Source organism: Phalacrocorax carbo, chromosome 8 (assembly GCF_963921805.1).
Source record: "Phalacrocorax carbo chromosome 8, bPhaCar2.1, whole genome shotgun sequence".
In the NCBI taxonomy this organism is placed as follows: domain Eukaryota; kingdom Metazoa; phylum Chordata; class Aves; order Suliformes; family Phalacrocoracidae; genus Phalacrocorax; species Phalacrocorax carbo.
Genome location: NC_087520.1, coordinates 8,325,636 through 8,342,097, shown reverse-complemented (window position 1 = coordinate 8,342,097; position 16,462 = coordinate 8,325,636). Strand labels below are relative to the sequence as shown.

General features: G+C 41.4%; 1 protein-coding gene across 1 annotated transcript in view; it reads right to left on the bottom strand.

The window, feature by feature from the left end:
* Positions 1-16,462, bottom strand: part of GALNT10 (polypeptide N-acetylgalactosaminyltransferase 10) — a 96,115-nt gene that overhangs the window by 26,863 nt on the left and 52,790 nt on the right. The window lies entirely within an intron of this gene.

Here is a 16,462-nt window from a genome sequence, read left to right as displayed (position 1 = left end):
GAAACACACTTCAAAGACAACGTTTTCTTATTTCCTTATCCCTGCCCCGAAGTCTGGCCTCCACACATCCAGACAAAAAAATATTTATTTCAACTCTATGACAAATATTGTCGCAATTAAGTCAATTTTTGCTTTCAAAAGAAAATCTCAAAAAAACAAACAAGTGGCATTAACTGCTATAAAACTTTATGAGGCTTTAAAAAATATATTATGGAATCTTGTCACACTGAGTAATTTTTATTACAAGGGCAATTTTCTTTAATGCAAGTTGTTAGGCGAACTGGATGGATTCCAATAGCTGTGCCTACTCTGGGCAAAGTAATACAGCCCAAACATACAAATGAGAGTAAGATTATCTGCAGATTAAAAACTAGGCTGGTAGTTTGCTAACAGACTTTGCAATAAACTTGATATACAGTGTATACATTAACAGTACCAGTCAAAAACTACCGCTTTCTTTATTTTGAGCTGTAAATAAAACTGGGCAAAGATAGAGGTAAAGCTTTGCTAGCAGGCTTGCTTAAGTCTCAAAACTTTCCAAAATAAGACTTTTTTTTTTTTTTTTTTCAAGGTCAAATTCCTATGGTGGTCTTACTGCACTTCTTCCTTCTGGCCTCACCATCCAAGCAGAGCTGCCCTCTGATGTCGTTAATCTGGTGACCGCTCATGGTGTGGCAAGGGCTTTCCAAGATCGGAGTTTCTTACATCCAGCTGAGTTTTCATTCCAGCCACTGCACACCTGCCAACTGAATGGGCACCTAAGAAATGTTACCACTTCAAACCCAAACATACGCAGAAGCCAGAGGAATACAGAGGAGCCCAAGGATTATTTTTTTTTAAGAGGCAAATGCACGAGAAACAAGGCAACTTGAACATGGATCTGCAGGACCAGAACAGCTTAAATAGCACTGCAGTTGCAGGGTCAGTGGGACTCAACTGTTCAAGTCAAAGCAGAAGTTACATCCATACATCCCCTCATGGCAAACCACACAGCCTGTCTCCACTCCGCAGTGTCTGGATCCTCCCCGTCTCTTTCACAACACCTTGGCTCAGCCGTGTTTTCAGAGGCTTGTACAGAATAATCAGTATGTTTGTAGCCTATTTTGAATTGATTTAGCTCTGACCAAAGTAATTTTCCCACAGAAATCAGTGGAAGTGATACAGCATTCTCAAGTTTCTAACACGTTTTTAAATAATGTCTTGCCTGTCTGCTTTAAGTTGAACAGCTATTCCCCTCAAGAGCTGCTCTGCAGTACAAAGGAACCTCATCCCCTTCAGCTCACACAGCTCAGTTTTGCAAACAGCAGCAGGCCACTGCAGTTGCAGCTCACAGATGAAGCCTGGCCTGGTTCTTTTCCTTTTCCTCCCCTTCAAGTCACACACAGAGATCTGAAGCACCTGCTTAGAGGTAATTGCATATGGGGTGGTTACCTTCCCCATAGACACCTACAAACCCCACTGCTTCGTGCAACTAGTACCTCCCCTCACTAGGCAAACTGGATGCTCGTTAGCATGAGCATCCTTCTGGCTGCTTCCCAGAAGGATGGGCGAGTTAAAGAAAAGTAGTTGTATCACACCTGCTGAGAACTTGGGAGTTTGTTTTGTTTCTAAGCAGGAGATGCTGCTTAAAAGACATGGAGCTGATGACTCAGGTAATTCTCTCAAAACAACATGGATGTTGTTTTGAGGAAGCCACTGGGGTCTTTTAGAGCAGACTCACGTTCTGGTGACACTTTGGTACTCTCCGGATTAGGATGACCTCCACCTCTGACTGCAGTGAACTGTGGGTAGCTGCAACTGAGAGGCTCTCAACACACATTTGCTTTCTGTACTTTCAAGGATTCAAGTTGAACATTTTGAATAATGTGGCCATTTCTCAGGCTTTTGAGCTGTCATGGTCATTAACTGATCCCACGACTGAAAAGACAGCAGATTTTTTTTGGTCCCATCCCATGAAACCTTTAATTTCACAGATGTTTGAACTCAAAGGAGCTGCAAGCAAACCCTTTACTTTCACGCAGGCAAACTGTCCTCTGCAGAAGAGGATGGGGTAAGGCTTTTAGGACTCACAGTTTGTTTGGCAATAACACAGTTGGCAGAAAATCCTTTTATGTATGTCCCTGTAACATCTCTGCAGTATTTGGCAGGGAAGGGATTACCAACATTTGTGATCTTGGGATAGAAAAAATTAACTCTTTATAAGTACTAATCAGGACTTGGAACAATGATACAGATTCATGTTTAGAGAAAGAATGGGGAAGGAAACATTTCCCCTGTCCTACTAGTGCAACGTTTAATGGTTCATATGTTACTTTAGACCCTCTCAGCTTTGGTTTCTGACTTTTACACCGTCAGCACACCTGCAACTCTAGTGCTTTTGCATGTATAAGTACCATTAACCCAATCCAGAAGGAGCAGTACTGCAGAAATCAGAAACGTTCACACCTTCCTGTGCTACTCAGATGCTACCAGTGAAACCAAAGTTCCCTCTGCCCTACAGTATCCTGCCTCCTGCCAAGGTGCTTTGTTTCAGTTTACACACAGAAGGTTGAAGATAATATGAAGATGGGAGAGCCATTGCACTCTGGAAATTCAGGGAACTTTCCCTCTCCTGCTGAAGGGCATGTGGCCCAGGAGGAGAGAAGTGGAGGGTCTGCAGAATTCCCTTTTAAGCAGACAGGGCTGGTTTCCCTTCCCAGCAGGTTATTTTGGCTAGTTTCCAACACCAAAACCTGAAGTGTGACTGTTCATCTGGCATTTGTTTACAGGTTATGCCAGCCTATGGTTCCCTACCCTCCCACATGCAGACATGCTTGTTTAAGATTACAAATGAATCCATTCATCTTTACATAGATACTTGGCCCTAATGTGCTGTTTAACAATTTAAGAATGAATTCTACTTCTTCTGAATCTATCACAATGTGCAAGCCAGGCCTCCCCGAAATAGAAAGCTCTACATCATTGAAATCAACTTTTCTCCTTGCTTTGGTGCGGATGAGTCATCTTTTTAAATAGCAAAATGTGCTGTTATCCAAACAGGCAGCACTTAACACTAGTTTTAATTTTCTTTCAGTGTTTTCACCCTCTGATCACTGAAGTTGGTTGGGAGAACAATAAACTGATTTAGCAAATTGTACTATGAACACCAGTCCCAATAACAGCAAACTGATTAAGCTGATCATAGCCTTCCAAGCTGAATCTGTTTACGAAAAAGAGGAGGCGGCCTGGGAAGGGAGAAAATTAGTATCTGTTGCTCCACTGATTACAGTTCTGTGGTAGACTCTTAAAAAGGAGAGGGCCCAGTTTCCACTGACCATTCTGCATCAGTGTTGGGTCTTGGCACATCTTTACAAACAACAGCTGGGAACGGGGGGGAAAGGTTTCTGTGCATGGGACAATAGCCAAAAGTATACTACCCCACTTGCTAATACAGCAGTCCTAACTGTTTAAATTGTAACAAGGATTAAAAGAATTAGGTTTCTGGAAGTCTTACGGACTTTGTTCTCTTTCTAAATGTTTTAAAACCAAGCTTCCATTTTAGGTACAATAAAGTACACAAAAGTGGAAGCGTGGGACCTAAGAAATAAGCCAGACTGCAGGTTGCTGGGGCAAAGACATTTGTGCGAGCCTGTGCTGTGTGCTTTGATAAACTCAGGTGCATAAACTTCTGCTGTCTTGCTTGTATCATCAATTACTTCCTGAATTTGTAAAGGGAACTTTCTCATAGCTTCCTCCACCCTACAGCAGACATCCAAACCCTGCTCAGTTATGACTTCACAAGAAGTACTGAAGGCAGAGGCAAAGGTGTAATCTTAAATTGAGAAAAGTCACATTTACTGGCATTAGCATATAAATACACCCAGACCTGAGGGAAAGTTTAGTAGGCTGCATTTCCAAGCAGGGGAAATATGCAGGAAATACTCATCTTAGCTACAACATAACCTCTTAATCTCTCAGGAAAGTTTAATTTGTAAAAGAAGTCTATTCCAACTGTTTCTTCCTGAAGGAATCCAGGAAAATCCATTTACTCGTCGTTCCTTCATGCTGTGAGGTTTAAGCATATTTTGTTCACTAGGAGCAGTGAAGTCAACCTATGGTGTATGCATCAGTTCTTGAGTCCCACATACTGACTCCCTGGTCAACCCACAATATCAATTTTACCTCCTGTGCCATAACCCATCTTTCCCAGGGCAAACAGTCATTCTAGTCTACTCTTCTCCCTTCCCATTTTATTAAACATATATCAAGACTAACGCACCCACTTAGGTTTTTCCCTCTTCCGTTGACTACATTTTATCTGAAGAGGTGATTTTGTGACTCTCAGTCATTTCCTTGTTGACTGCGTTTAACATCAGAGAGACCATTTTGTTGACATACAAACTAGGTAGCTGCAGTTTTGGGCCTATGTAGCCTTTGTAGCAGCTGAAACAGGAGTGAACTCTTTGCAGCACACTTAATATTCAGCTCAAGTTTTATGTAGCCATGGTGACTAGCAGGAAGGGCATTACTGTCCCAAATACTGCCTTCAACCTGAGGAACCTGTGCCCTCATCTTAAGGCTAAATAAGTGTTTTTGATTATCCAGTTAACCAAGGGAATTAACCCTGGTTAATCAATTAACCAAGGGAGTTAACCAAGGGAGTTAACCAAGGGAGTTAACCAAGGGAGTTAACCAAGGGGATGTCTACACACCTGCTCAGTGCTAACACACTTCTTCTAGACTGATAAACACTGTATGGGCAGGTGAAAACACTGAAAAACATTAAGACAAGCCACCATACTAGTGGCATCACCACTTCCAGCAGTCCAAGGCTAATATATGCACCACACACTGTTTCAAGGTCCTGTGAATTTATACTCTGCTTTCTATACTGAAGTTAAAAATTGTGAGAGACCAGATTAGTCTTTAGATGCCTTTAATCTACATCAACAACTGCCTTCTGAGCACTGGAGAGACAAGCAAGGGTGCAAAAGTGTTTCAGAAGTTTGCTCATGGGACAGAACAAACCCAATTGAATATGACTCTTCTGCAACCCACAGGCTTCAGAACAGATTGGGTGCACAGGGACAGAGTCAGAACAACCTGCTGTGCTAGAGGGGTTAGCTACATCTACATCTGGTGAGCATGTCAGTATACATTCACTGTTGACAGCAATGTACTGGATAGGATATCATGACATGAACCTAAAGCCTACAACTGACAGCAAGAACAAAACTTGCCATCACTCAGAAAGATGCAGGCAGGTGAAGTGTTAAGACATTTCATGCTGAAACATTTTGGAACATATCAAAGCTGTGAGATTAAAGCCTTTAAAGTCACCGAGCTTTGCTGGGGGGTGGGGGGAAGGGGAAAATAATAAAAAACCAATCCAAAACAAACCAGTCCTCAGAGATTCAGCTTTGCCTTTATCAGCAGTATTCATGTACAAAGAACTCCTTGGCCTGAAAGTGCAAGACAAGAAAAAAGGAAAGATTCCAGAAAGAGCACAAGCATTAACAGAAAATTCTACTCCGGACTTTTGTCTTGTTAGAGAATACGCCATTAGGTCCAAGAAGTAACCCACTTGAAAGTTGCTTTGATTTGGTAGGAATGCATCCTTTTGGAGTCCAAAGGCTTTGATCTCAAGTGTCTAAGTGAGGAAGAACAACTATGAAGCCTAAAATTAATAGCACAGACCTACAAAATTTTTGCTTTAGGGCTGCAGCCAAATGGAATATTGGAAAACTAATTTGATAATCCTTCATTCCTACAATAATGCTCATACATTAATAACCATGAATGACAAAGCAAAAACATGTTTGTCTTGTAGTGTGTATGTCAGAGAACAGAAAATGAAGTATTTTGCAAATGAAAAATTACCAATACAGCTGCAGGAAAAATACCAACACATTTAACTTGTAGTAAAAAACTCTGGCATGTCAGAAGTATATTTTACAAACTCACACCTTACTCTTTTTTCTAGACCTCTTTGCCATCAGTTCCCAATGCTCTTATTTACTTTATTGGCAAGAAATGCAATCATTACAGTAAGTTAACTGACATCTGCCAGAAAGGTCAATAAATTTATTGAATACTGAGGCACAAATCCAGGACTGTTCACAGCTGTGCTGACACCAAAACTAAAACACCTCATGGACAATATTGTTCTTACCTGACACATTCATTTTAGCTGGTTGACGGAGGAGAAGGGGTAGTACCGATAGCTGAAGGTACTCTACTTTTAAATCTTGAGCCTTGGCTTCCACCGTTCAGCACAGTAAACTACCATGTTCCAATGGGGACATCAACACATACTTAGCTTACGGGTAATAGGCAACAGTGGTCCTCATGATATTTATGAATAAATGCTGTATCAAGAGAATGAGTGCGGCATTTCTTCACTAAGAAAGTATTACCGCAATTAGAACTATACAGAAAAGGAAGGTGGTTTAGGTTATCCACTTTTATTTTTAAATTGCAGCAGCATTAGCTTCCAATTTTCTCAAAGTGAAGAAGTTTCCACCTTTATCAAAGTCCCTATCTAGGAGCAGCTGCTTTGTCAATACCACCCAAAAAGCACACTTAAATAGCAGAAACTATGATTACCAATAATAGACATCATATATGAGTACTGGCAGAGGGTGTTTGAATCACATTTCTAATTAACTTCTATAGAGAAGCAGCTGTAAAGCATTAAAATGCTGATTTGCACTGCAGCTGGCAGACTTGTGACTCCTAGCAGGTGAGGACATGTACTTCAAGGTGAGGAGAATAAAATTAAAGCTGTTTTCTCTCTAAGCTTCCACTAATAGAAGCTACATGCATAGGGTTTCTTAGTAGCAAGCAATGCAGTTAGATTTATTTAATGAGCTGTAATGGAAACTCTGCTCCTCGATTATTTATTTTTTTAAAACTTTAGTTTGCCAGACATCCTTCACTACACAATAATTAGCTTAGAAAGAGGTCATAGTAAACTGGACCTTTTCAAGCAATCTCATCTCCTTTCTAGAAGAATTCTTCAGCTGTAGCAGCTGATCTTGAAGTAATAAATACAAGATGATGAAAAGTAAACTGGTTAGTTAATTTAGGCCATCACAAAAAAAGCTGAAGTAAACAACTACAGCAGGCCCTCAGGTCCCTTAAAACACTAAAGAATATATTTTTTAATACTCTCCAACCATTAACTAATGAACAATGCGGGTTTCAGATATCCCTTTATAAAGGATATAGACAAGTACAGAAACAGTGTTTAAAGACACATTGAGAATGAATACTCAAAAAAGGAAAACATAAAGTGAATCCCATCCACATTTCACTATGGATCCAAAGCCAGCTCTGTCACTAGCAGTTGTCTAAAGTACCCAATGCCCACAGGCTTCGGCCAGAAATGGAGAACAAGAAATGACTCTCTTATCACACACTGAAATCGGACATCTGCATCAGGTTTTATTTTATTGCCCCACTCCATTTGGTGCTTACTACCGAACAGAGTATTGGTGAGCTCACAAATCCACTCCTACACCAGTGTAAGTGCTCTGCTGTGCTACCTGTAAGTCTCACTGGAGTCTGGGTAACAAACATCACATCTAGACTGTGGGTCACAACCACTTAAATGACTTTGAAGCCTGTTTCACTTTGCAGTATTTGTGCCACTACCAGCATCATTGATATTCACCAAAGCCAAGTCACCTCCTGCGTGGAACAATGACATCGGTATCGCCTCCACCAGAAGAATTTTAGTAGTGACAGTCTTAGAACTTGACCATAGCCTGAGAACTGCTCGCTGTGACTTTATACATCTGGTAGTGTTAAACCACACGACAACCAACCAGGCCCACCAGCTGAGCATCCTCAGGAGCCTCAGATTTAATGAGATAGAGATATCAAAATGAGTATGTTTCATGACAGAGGATTTTATTCTAATGAAAGTGAAGAGTACATTTGTTTTCTCAGACTTTCAAACCTTCTCCCACTTACCCAGGAGATCTCACTGACAGTTACTTCAAAGCTGTTATTTATGAGACTCCAAGCAGACCTGAGATAGTCCACAATGAATTCTAACAGCAAGAGAAAAGGTCTTTATTCTGTGAATTAATTTACAAAAATAATCTTTTTATCAGTTGTTTGAGACAACAGTTACCACAACTTCTACAGGAGACCTTGAAAGCAACATTTAAGAAAAAGTTGTGGAAAACCATAGTTGCCTAAGTAAAGCTTGGCTTTTTCTTTTTTTAGATATATTAAGGTAAAAAGCTTTAAAAGAATCATATTCAATAGTGAGTAAGAAAGACTGTCACCACTTTGTCCTAAGCATAGTCACTCCATATTCAGAGCTGTACTAACCAGATGCACTTTAGAGCATTTAAGAGGGGGTGAAAAAAAAAAGACTTTTACAGTGCATGTGCCTAAAGATGAAAAGATAATCTCTTTAGCTGCATAAATCCTTTACTATTCCATTTAAAGATCAAAAAAAAATTTCAAGTATTAAACCCTTTTCTATTTCAGATACCAGGAACATGATTTCTTTCAATTAAGCCCTGGCAGATGTGGTTAATGGAACAGAATTGTATTTGCCACATACCTGATGCTGCACCAAATGGCACATTAATCACCCCTTGCCTTCTCCCTTCACTACTTAGTGACTTCTTCCCTTCAGACCAAATTATGCTGCTTGTGGTACACCCAAGTAGCCTTACCCACATTTGTTTTTCCATTCAGATTATGCCATATGGCTATCTCCAGAATTACTCGTACTGCAATATAAAGAGAGATTTAAAAAGTCACAGGGATTTATTTTTAAAGGGGAAAAAGGGGATTTGGCTGTGGCACCCTCCGACCCTTGGTGAACGGATGGGCTCCCAGACGCCCCTGCCAGTAAACTTTCAAGCAAGCTACAGGAGGGTGTGGAGACAGCACAATGGAGCAAAGCAAAGGAATATGACTGGCCCTACATGAGGAGAGCAGGCAAACGAAGGGGAAAGTGTTGGTGAGAACAACGCGCTGAGATGACACTGCCTGGGGAAAACACTCCTTGTGCTCCTTTACTAAAAGGCCTAAAAGCCTCTTGCTGTCTTTCAAAGATGAGCAGTGGCCACATGCCAGAGTCTGGGCTCACAATGCTTCGCTGCCTCCCAATTGTCAAAGGGCAGCTCGAATTCTTATTGTGCAAAGTCCTTCTGAAAACACACAACTGAAAAAAGTGAGTAAAAATGGGGAAAGAATAAGAAAAATTTTAAAATGGCTGAACACACACATATTTTCAGGACTCTTAAATATAAATTTCATTAATTAAAATAAGTCACAAGGAAACAGGGTAGTCTTGGAAGAAAGCTGAAGCTGAAATCTGGAACCTCCCTAACGACCCCCCAAGGGAAAATGAGATCCCATTCACCTTTCTTATAACCAAATTTCCTCCTCAACATCAAATATAGCCAAGTATACATGCCTCTTGGATAACGACATCTTAAAATACACCATGTTTAATCTAAAAGCCAGAAGGTTGACTTTGCAAATGTCATTGTCATATTGGGTTAAATATATTCAAGTACTTCAGCTGAAACTGTTACTGCCTCCCAGTCACAGGTGCAGATTTTGACTGGTTACTGTAAGAAGGATGTTAATTCTTCATGTACTGCCACCGTACAGACATACAATGCCATAGGGCAGACACCCCAGCTGGGTTAACACTTCTAGAACAATCCCGATGTTTGGAGACTGCAGTATTTTCAGTGCTGCCACATTCAGCTTTATTACTGTATCAACATAGTGCTTTGCATATAATGCATGCTTCAGAGATGACTGATGCTGCAGTTCTCATTCTTCAACAAGGGACAACACTTGTTCTAAAACACTGTCATTTATACAAAAGTAATCTTCAAATGAGTAAGAACAGGCTGTCAGTCAATATGCAAATAACTGAATGCTGAAACATGAGTTTTATATGAAATTTAAGCACTTAGCCGCAATCACAGATTTCTGTCAAGCTAAGCCATAAAATAAGATACACCCAAAGTACTTCTGAACCACCTGTGTGGGGTGCACATTTTTCTCTCTACACACAGTTAGCCCCAACTATGTGGCAAAAGGTTTCTTTAAAATGACATTCAATGCTGAGTTGCATCAAAAAGGGCATCACCAGCAGAGAGAAAGAAGTCATCATCCCGCTCTACTCAGCGCTTGTCAGGCCACACCTGGAGTACTGTGTGCAGTTCTGGTCCCCTCTACACAAAAAGGATGTGGACAGGCTGGAAGGGGTCCAGAGAAGGGCCACCAAGATGATCGAAGGACTGGGAAGCTGCCATACAAGGGCAGGCTGGGAGAACTGGGTTTGTTCAGCCTTGAGAAAAGGAGGCTCAGAGGGGATCTCATCACCATGTACCAGTACTTAAGGGGCAGCTACAAAGATGATGGAGACTCCCTTTTTACACGGAGTCCCATGGAGAGGACAAGGGGGAATGGGCACAAGTTGCTCTTGGGGAGATTCCGATTGGACACCAGAGGGAAATTTTTCACAGTGAGGACAGTCACCACTGGAATAATCTCCCCAGGGAAGTGGTTGACGCGGCCACGTTGGACACCTTTAAGAGTCGCTGGACAGGGTGCTGGGCCATCTTGTCTAGACTGTGCTCTTTCTAGAAAGGTTGGACTAGATGATCCCTGAGGTCCCTTCCAACCTGTGACTCTGTGAATTAAGTCACAGCCTTCTAGCACACAGCAAGTTTACAATGTCTTGAATAATTTAAAACTTTTGATTGCTGCAAACGGTGAAAAGGTAAAAATCTTACCATGTTTTACATTAAAGGAAGGGCTGAAAAATACCTGACACCAGTTTGTTCCAGATAAACTATTTTTTTTGCATTTGTGTGTTTAAGTTTTAGAGGTATTAGTGTTCCCTAGATAGTTATACCTTTTGGTGACTCAGCAAGGGAACTAGGGCGTCAGCACACACAGGATGCTTGTGCAGCCCATTTTATTTAGTCTGCTCTTCTGATACTTTTTAAATTCCCTCATTCTTACGTTTTTCTTACCTATAAAAGGCATCTTGACTTTCAACACTGTCTTCCTGTAACATCCTCATGGACAGACTGATGAAATCTCGGCTAGATAAGCAGAGACTAAGGTGGACAGAAAACCAGCTGAGCTTCAAGGCTTGTAATCAGCAGCACAAAGCCAAGCCGGAGGCCTGGACTGTCACTAGCTGTGCTCCCCAGGGGTCAGTATTAGGGTGAATACCATTGCACATCTTCATTCAAGACCTGGGTGAGGGGACCACCCTCAGAAGGTCTGCAGATGATACAAGCCTGGGAGGCATGGCTGACTTGCCACTAGGAGGGACTTTGACAGGCATGAGAAATGGGCCAACAAGAACCTTGTGAAGTTCAACAAAGGGAAATGCAAATTCCTGTGCTCAGGGAGGATTAATTCCATGCACCTGTACTGACTGGGGACCCAGCAGCTGGAAAGGAGCTTTGCAGAAGAGGACCTGGGAGTCCTTGGGCATAAACTGAAGTACAGGAAATACTGCCTAAACATAAGACTTTTTTTTAAACTAAGTCATTGGAAGAGTGACTGAACAGCAGAACAGGTTCCCCAGAGACATTATGGAGTCTCCATCCTTGGTGAATAAAATATCATGAAACCTGCTGTAGCCCAGCAGATGGGTTGGGTTAGATGATCTCCAGACATCCTTTCCAACCTCAACTATGTGTCATTCTGTACGTGTTCTAGTCCAGTCTCCACCTGAAAGAGATCTCTTCTCCAAAACAGGCAGAAGAGAGTTTGACTTCTGCCTTTCACCCTGTAGTAGTATATACCTGATGCCCCACTGCTGTACAGAGCTACCAAACCTGTATAAGGCGAAAAGCAAAGAACGTTTAGACAAGCATCCTGCAAAGAGAAAACGTGCCATCCTCTGCCCTCTGTTACTTCAGCTTAAGGCTGTTCATTTATCTAGCGAAAGACAGGGGACAGCTTTACATTTGTTCATGCAATCTCAGAGATAGCTCATACAGCAGAGGTATCCACAAGCCACAAGAATTAGAGACCAACAATCCCTCTGTAAAGGCAGACACTAGAGATGAACAGCTCCGTTTCTCACAACCACAGCCAGATTCAGATTGTAGGTCTAGAGACTGAAGCAGACCCTGAAGAATCATGAACTATCTGTCTGTTATTCGTTGCCTGCCCTCAATAATAAAAAGACATCAGAGCCAATATAAAAACCTGCAGTGTTACAAACTGACCTGCCTTTCAACTTCTCTTCCCCTCCTCCCATTTCTATGATATAATGGAACCCACTTACCACTCAGCAGCATTGTAATTAAATAATCAAAAAGCAAACAAATTTCACATCTGACAGTCCCCAGGAGAAAACTGATATGCATGAAAAAAGCATTTTAGTTTACTTAGGGCCATTCTGGTAACAACAAGCTCAGAGGGATATAATTAGTACCCCGCAAGCCAGCATATGAAAAGGCTTAATTTAACTGAGATCAGAACTAAAGAGTAACTATAGAAATTAAAAGTGAAGCCACAAATCCACACAGGACTGCCACAGCTAAGAGTTTTTATGATCAGGAATTCTAAAGTCGTAATTCACATGTATTGCATTCTGATTTCTGCTTATCCAGAGGGTAGGCGTTATTTTGGACCACCCTGAAATAGCTGAGGTTAATCCAAGGAGATCAGTCTGTGGGTCTTTAGCAGTTCTCAGTAGCAGGCAGGAAGAGGCACACACCACCAGGCAGGTTAATTCTTATTCTCCATGTCTGGTGGATGCGTGCCACCCTCTCCAATATAGCCTATATTCTTCTGCACATGAAATCCCTGTAATTGTTTTGAAATGCTTATGGTCAGGAGAATAAAGTCCTTATATCACAGATATCCCGACTATGTGGGGAAAAAAGCATAAGCTATCATAGTCTTACTGGGAATGTGATATTGATACTAGAGACTACTATTAGAGAAAGCAGAAAACAGCCCCACGATATTTACTCTGTCGTGACCAGTGGCAAATGCTGGAAAGCAGCTTCTTTTAAGCTAACTCAATCTAACAAGGGAATCCCCACAAAGAAAGATTCAAGTGTCAGCAAAGACAGCTGCTGGACGTGACAACATGGACCACAGCTCGAGGCAAACGGGATCCTACCACTGTACTGCATCAGACTGATCGCACTGGCAGGTAGCCATTCCCAGAGCACTGTGGCTGATGTGGAATCCAGCACCAAATTTGCTTGAAGTAAGGCTAGATTTTGATCATTTGCATTATACTACAGGCAGGGAAAAAAAATCCACACAGTAAGTTGTTTAAGCACATTTCGATTTTTCAAATACAAAGCAAAGGAAACATTTCAAAAGCACGATTTGCAAAGCTTCTGCTGCTCGCTGTTAAGATTTGCTGTCATCAGGACAGCCTTTTTTGGTTGAAAAATGTTTATTGCTAAAGGTCACAGAATTATCTCTCTCAAACAAATTAAGAAGTAAATGGCTGTTGACACTTCCAGATGATGATTCATCTGTCCAAGAGCTCCAATAATGCAAAGCAGCACAGCTGCCTCAGGTATGCTGCAGACCACAGCAACCACCAACCAACCCAGAAATCTGTCTTCACTCTCCTATCACTTTGTTAGCCAACTTCTCAACCCTCCTCCTAGTCACACCAAAAATTCCTTACTCCCAAGCTTAAAAACAGATGAAAAACATATGAAAGTAACATGTCAGAAAACACACTGATGAGTGCAAAAGCCAGGTTTCCATACTTTCCTTTATTAGCAAAGTCCTCTTTACTTCATGGGAAGCAAAGAATCTCTGTGTATGCGACTCATGGATGAAAGAGGCTGACAGATTGGCACTAACCTCACCACCTACAGAAACCAGTGCAACAGCAGAACTAGAGGGGCAGCTCGGCAAAGCCCAGTACGTTTAACCCCAACATAGGTCAGTCCACAAGAAATGCTAGCAAGGGGGATATTGTTTCCTTGCCAGGGAAAGCCAAGATCTTGAAGGTTAGTCTTTTTGAAGAGTTACTAAAGTGCTAGCGATCTGTTTAGACAACCCTCAGGTGAAAAGCCATGGTGAAGTACAGCAGAGTGTATCTGATATTTTATCCTGTCAGAGTAACCTCTCGATAAAAAGAATTAATAATAGATTTTTATTGAGCGATTATCCTTTTCATCTTTTGCTTTTTACTGGAGTTTATGATGACTATTTACTGATCTCTTTGGGGAAGCAGCTGACATTTACTGTTCATACTATGCCTCTCTGATCTCCTACGTGGGGTCTACTATCACTACGTCCAACAGTGATTCTATAATTTTAGAAGGAAGATGCTGTTACAAATTTGTGGGACTAGCATTTGAAAGAGAAGCAAAGCATTCTACCTTGCAGACAACGCAGAGGACTAATCACTTCTCTTCAAAAGGAATCAAGAAATCTCTTCTCATTCTTTTTACTGCTCACTGGTTCTGTAGCACAGCGGTGATGATCATCAACTCAGACACAGGGTTTTTATCACCTGCCCAGTTTAATAATGAGAAACAGACAACCAGAGTAGTGGCCTAACAGTCTAAATCCAAGAATGTACCCCTTTCAAACATAACACATGCGAAGTAAAAGTTTTCCTGGATCCTCCACTGCTTCCTGGAGTTCAGTTTGATGCGTTAAATTATCAGTTCTCAGGTACCGCGTTGAAGTGTGGGGTTTTGGTTTTGGGTTTATTTTTTAATAAAAGTGCATACAATAGATAAATTAAAACCAGAAGTATGTAACCATCAGCCTTTCACATCAAGATCACGTGTTTAGGACTTAACAGCCTCCTGAAGACTAAGGATCTATTTAAACCCAGCGCGGGATGTAGAAGCCAACCCCAGCGTGGTTAAGGAAGAATGCTGACTGCTGGAAAAGGAGCAGCCAGCAGGAAACGCTACCGGGCAGATACAAACTGACAGCAGTGAAGGAAAAATGTTTCATCCTAACCAGTAATTGTCGCAACATGCACAGATCAACTGAGCTAGCAGGAAACCACTGTTTGTTTGGGTTTTTAAAAAAAAAAAGTTTTTTATTAGCACTCTTTGCCTGTGTGCCATTCTCTTCCCTTGACAATCTAGCTCACTGTCCAACACCAGTAGTATTCTATATCCATCTATAAATCGATGCTGCACACAAATTAATCTCAGCTACTTCTTGCAACCTTTGTATAAAGGATGGATGACTGATGGAGGAGAGCTTGTGTCTTATCAGAGGTAGGTGGAACAGAGCAAGAGCGAGCTGGACAGACAGCATGTGTACAGACTGACGAGGAGCAGGGGTGGGAGAGCCAGAAGTGCTCTTTTTCACCTGGTCAGAAGGGCACATCTAGAGAACAAGGAGAATAGATCCCCAGGAAACCAGATTTCATTGCTTCCACTTCTCTTAAAAGAAACTGGTTTGCACAATTCAGCTGTGGTTACAGCATGAGCCTGTCTAATTTGCTTCTAGACTGAGTAGCAATAAAGAGACCTTTTTGGGAGGATAGGTTGGTGTTGTGGTTTTTTTTTTCTCCCCAGCTTGGTCTGAAAATCCTCTAAAGAAATACTTATTTCATAGAACATTGATTTGTTCCAACCAGAATGCCTTGCTTGCAAACTAACTAGAGATGTACTTTAGAACAAATACTATAGCTGTTGGATAGCGCTTATTTGAAAGTCAGCATAGGTCAGAACGCTAAATACTCATGAGCTTGTTTCCAAGCTCATTTTAGGAGCTTCCTACGTGTCAGATATCTGGAGATGTATCATTTAGTACCCATGTAGAGAGCTCTTTTCCCCCAGTTGAGTTATTTCAGTGTCAGGACTCAAACTCAGCAGCTGATAAAGCTAAATAGTCTTAGTAATTTTAAAGGAGAAAATAGAGATGCTAGATCTGATCGTAACACCTTAAAGTCGCTGTACCCTTTTCAACATCAGAGAACACCAGCTACCTTCAGAAGACCTTCCATGTGATCTTTCTAGCTATGCAATGTCTACATGACAGAAGCATTCATTCTTCTCTTACCTGATTGCCTTTTCCACCATAGCAAGGGTGTAAACTACAAGATGTAAACCGTAGCTTAATTTATATCACATAGCATTTAAATGTTTCAGAGAAAAGAATCCCTTGCCTTTCTGCGACAGAACAAGTAAATTAGCAACCACATCTACACATTGCTGCTGCAACTGCAAGTGGTTGTTCCATTTGCGGTGATGCGTTATGCCAGCAGCTACATATCTTTGCATGTGGCACTTAAACCCAATCCCAAATGACTACTCCTGGCAATGCAGGACAAAATGAGGAGTGTAAGCAAGTCAGCAAGAGAGAGCAGTTAAATTTTTGGATGTTACAGATTTACTTTTTAGGAGCACAAAATTCAGGGGAAAAGTAAGCCAAATCATAGGCAGTCTGAGGTGGAAACATTTTATCAAGGCTTCTTTTGCCATTTTCTGTGTCTAGAAAAAAAATGAAGAATGTG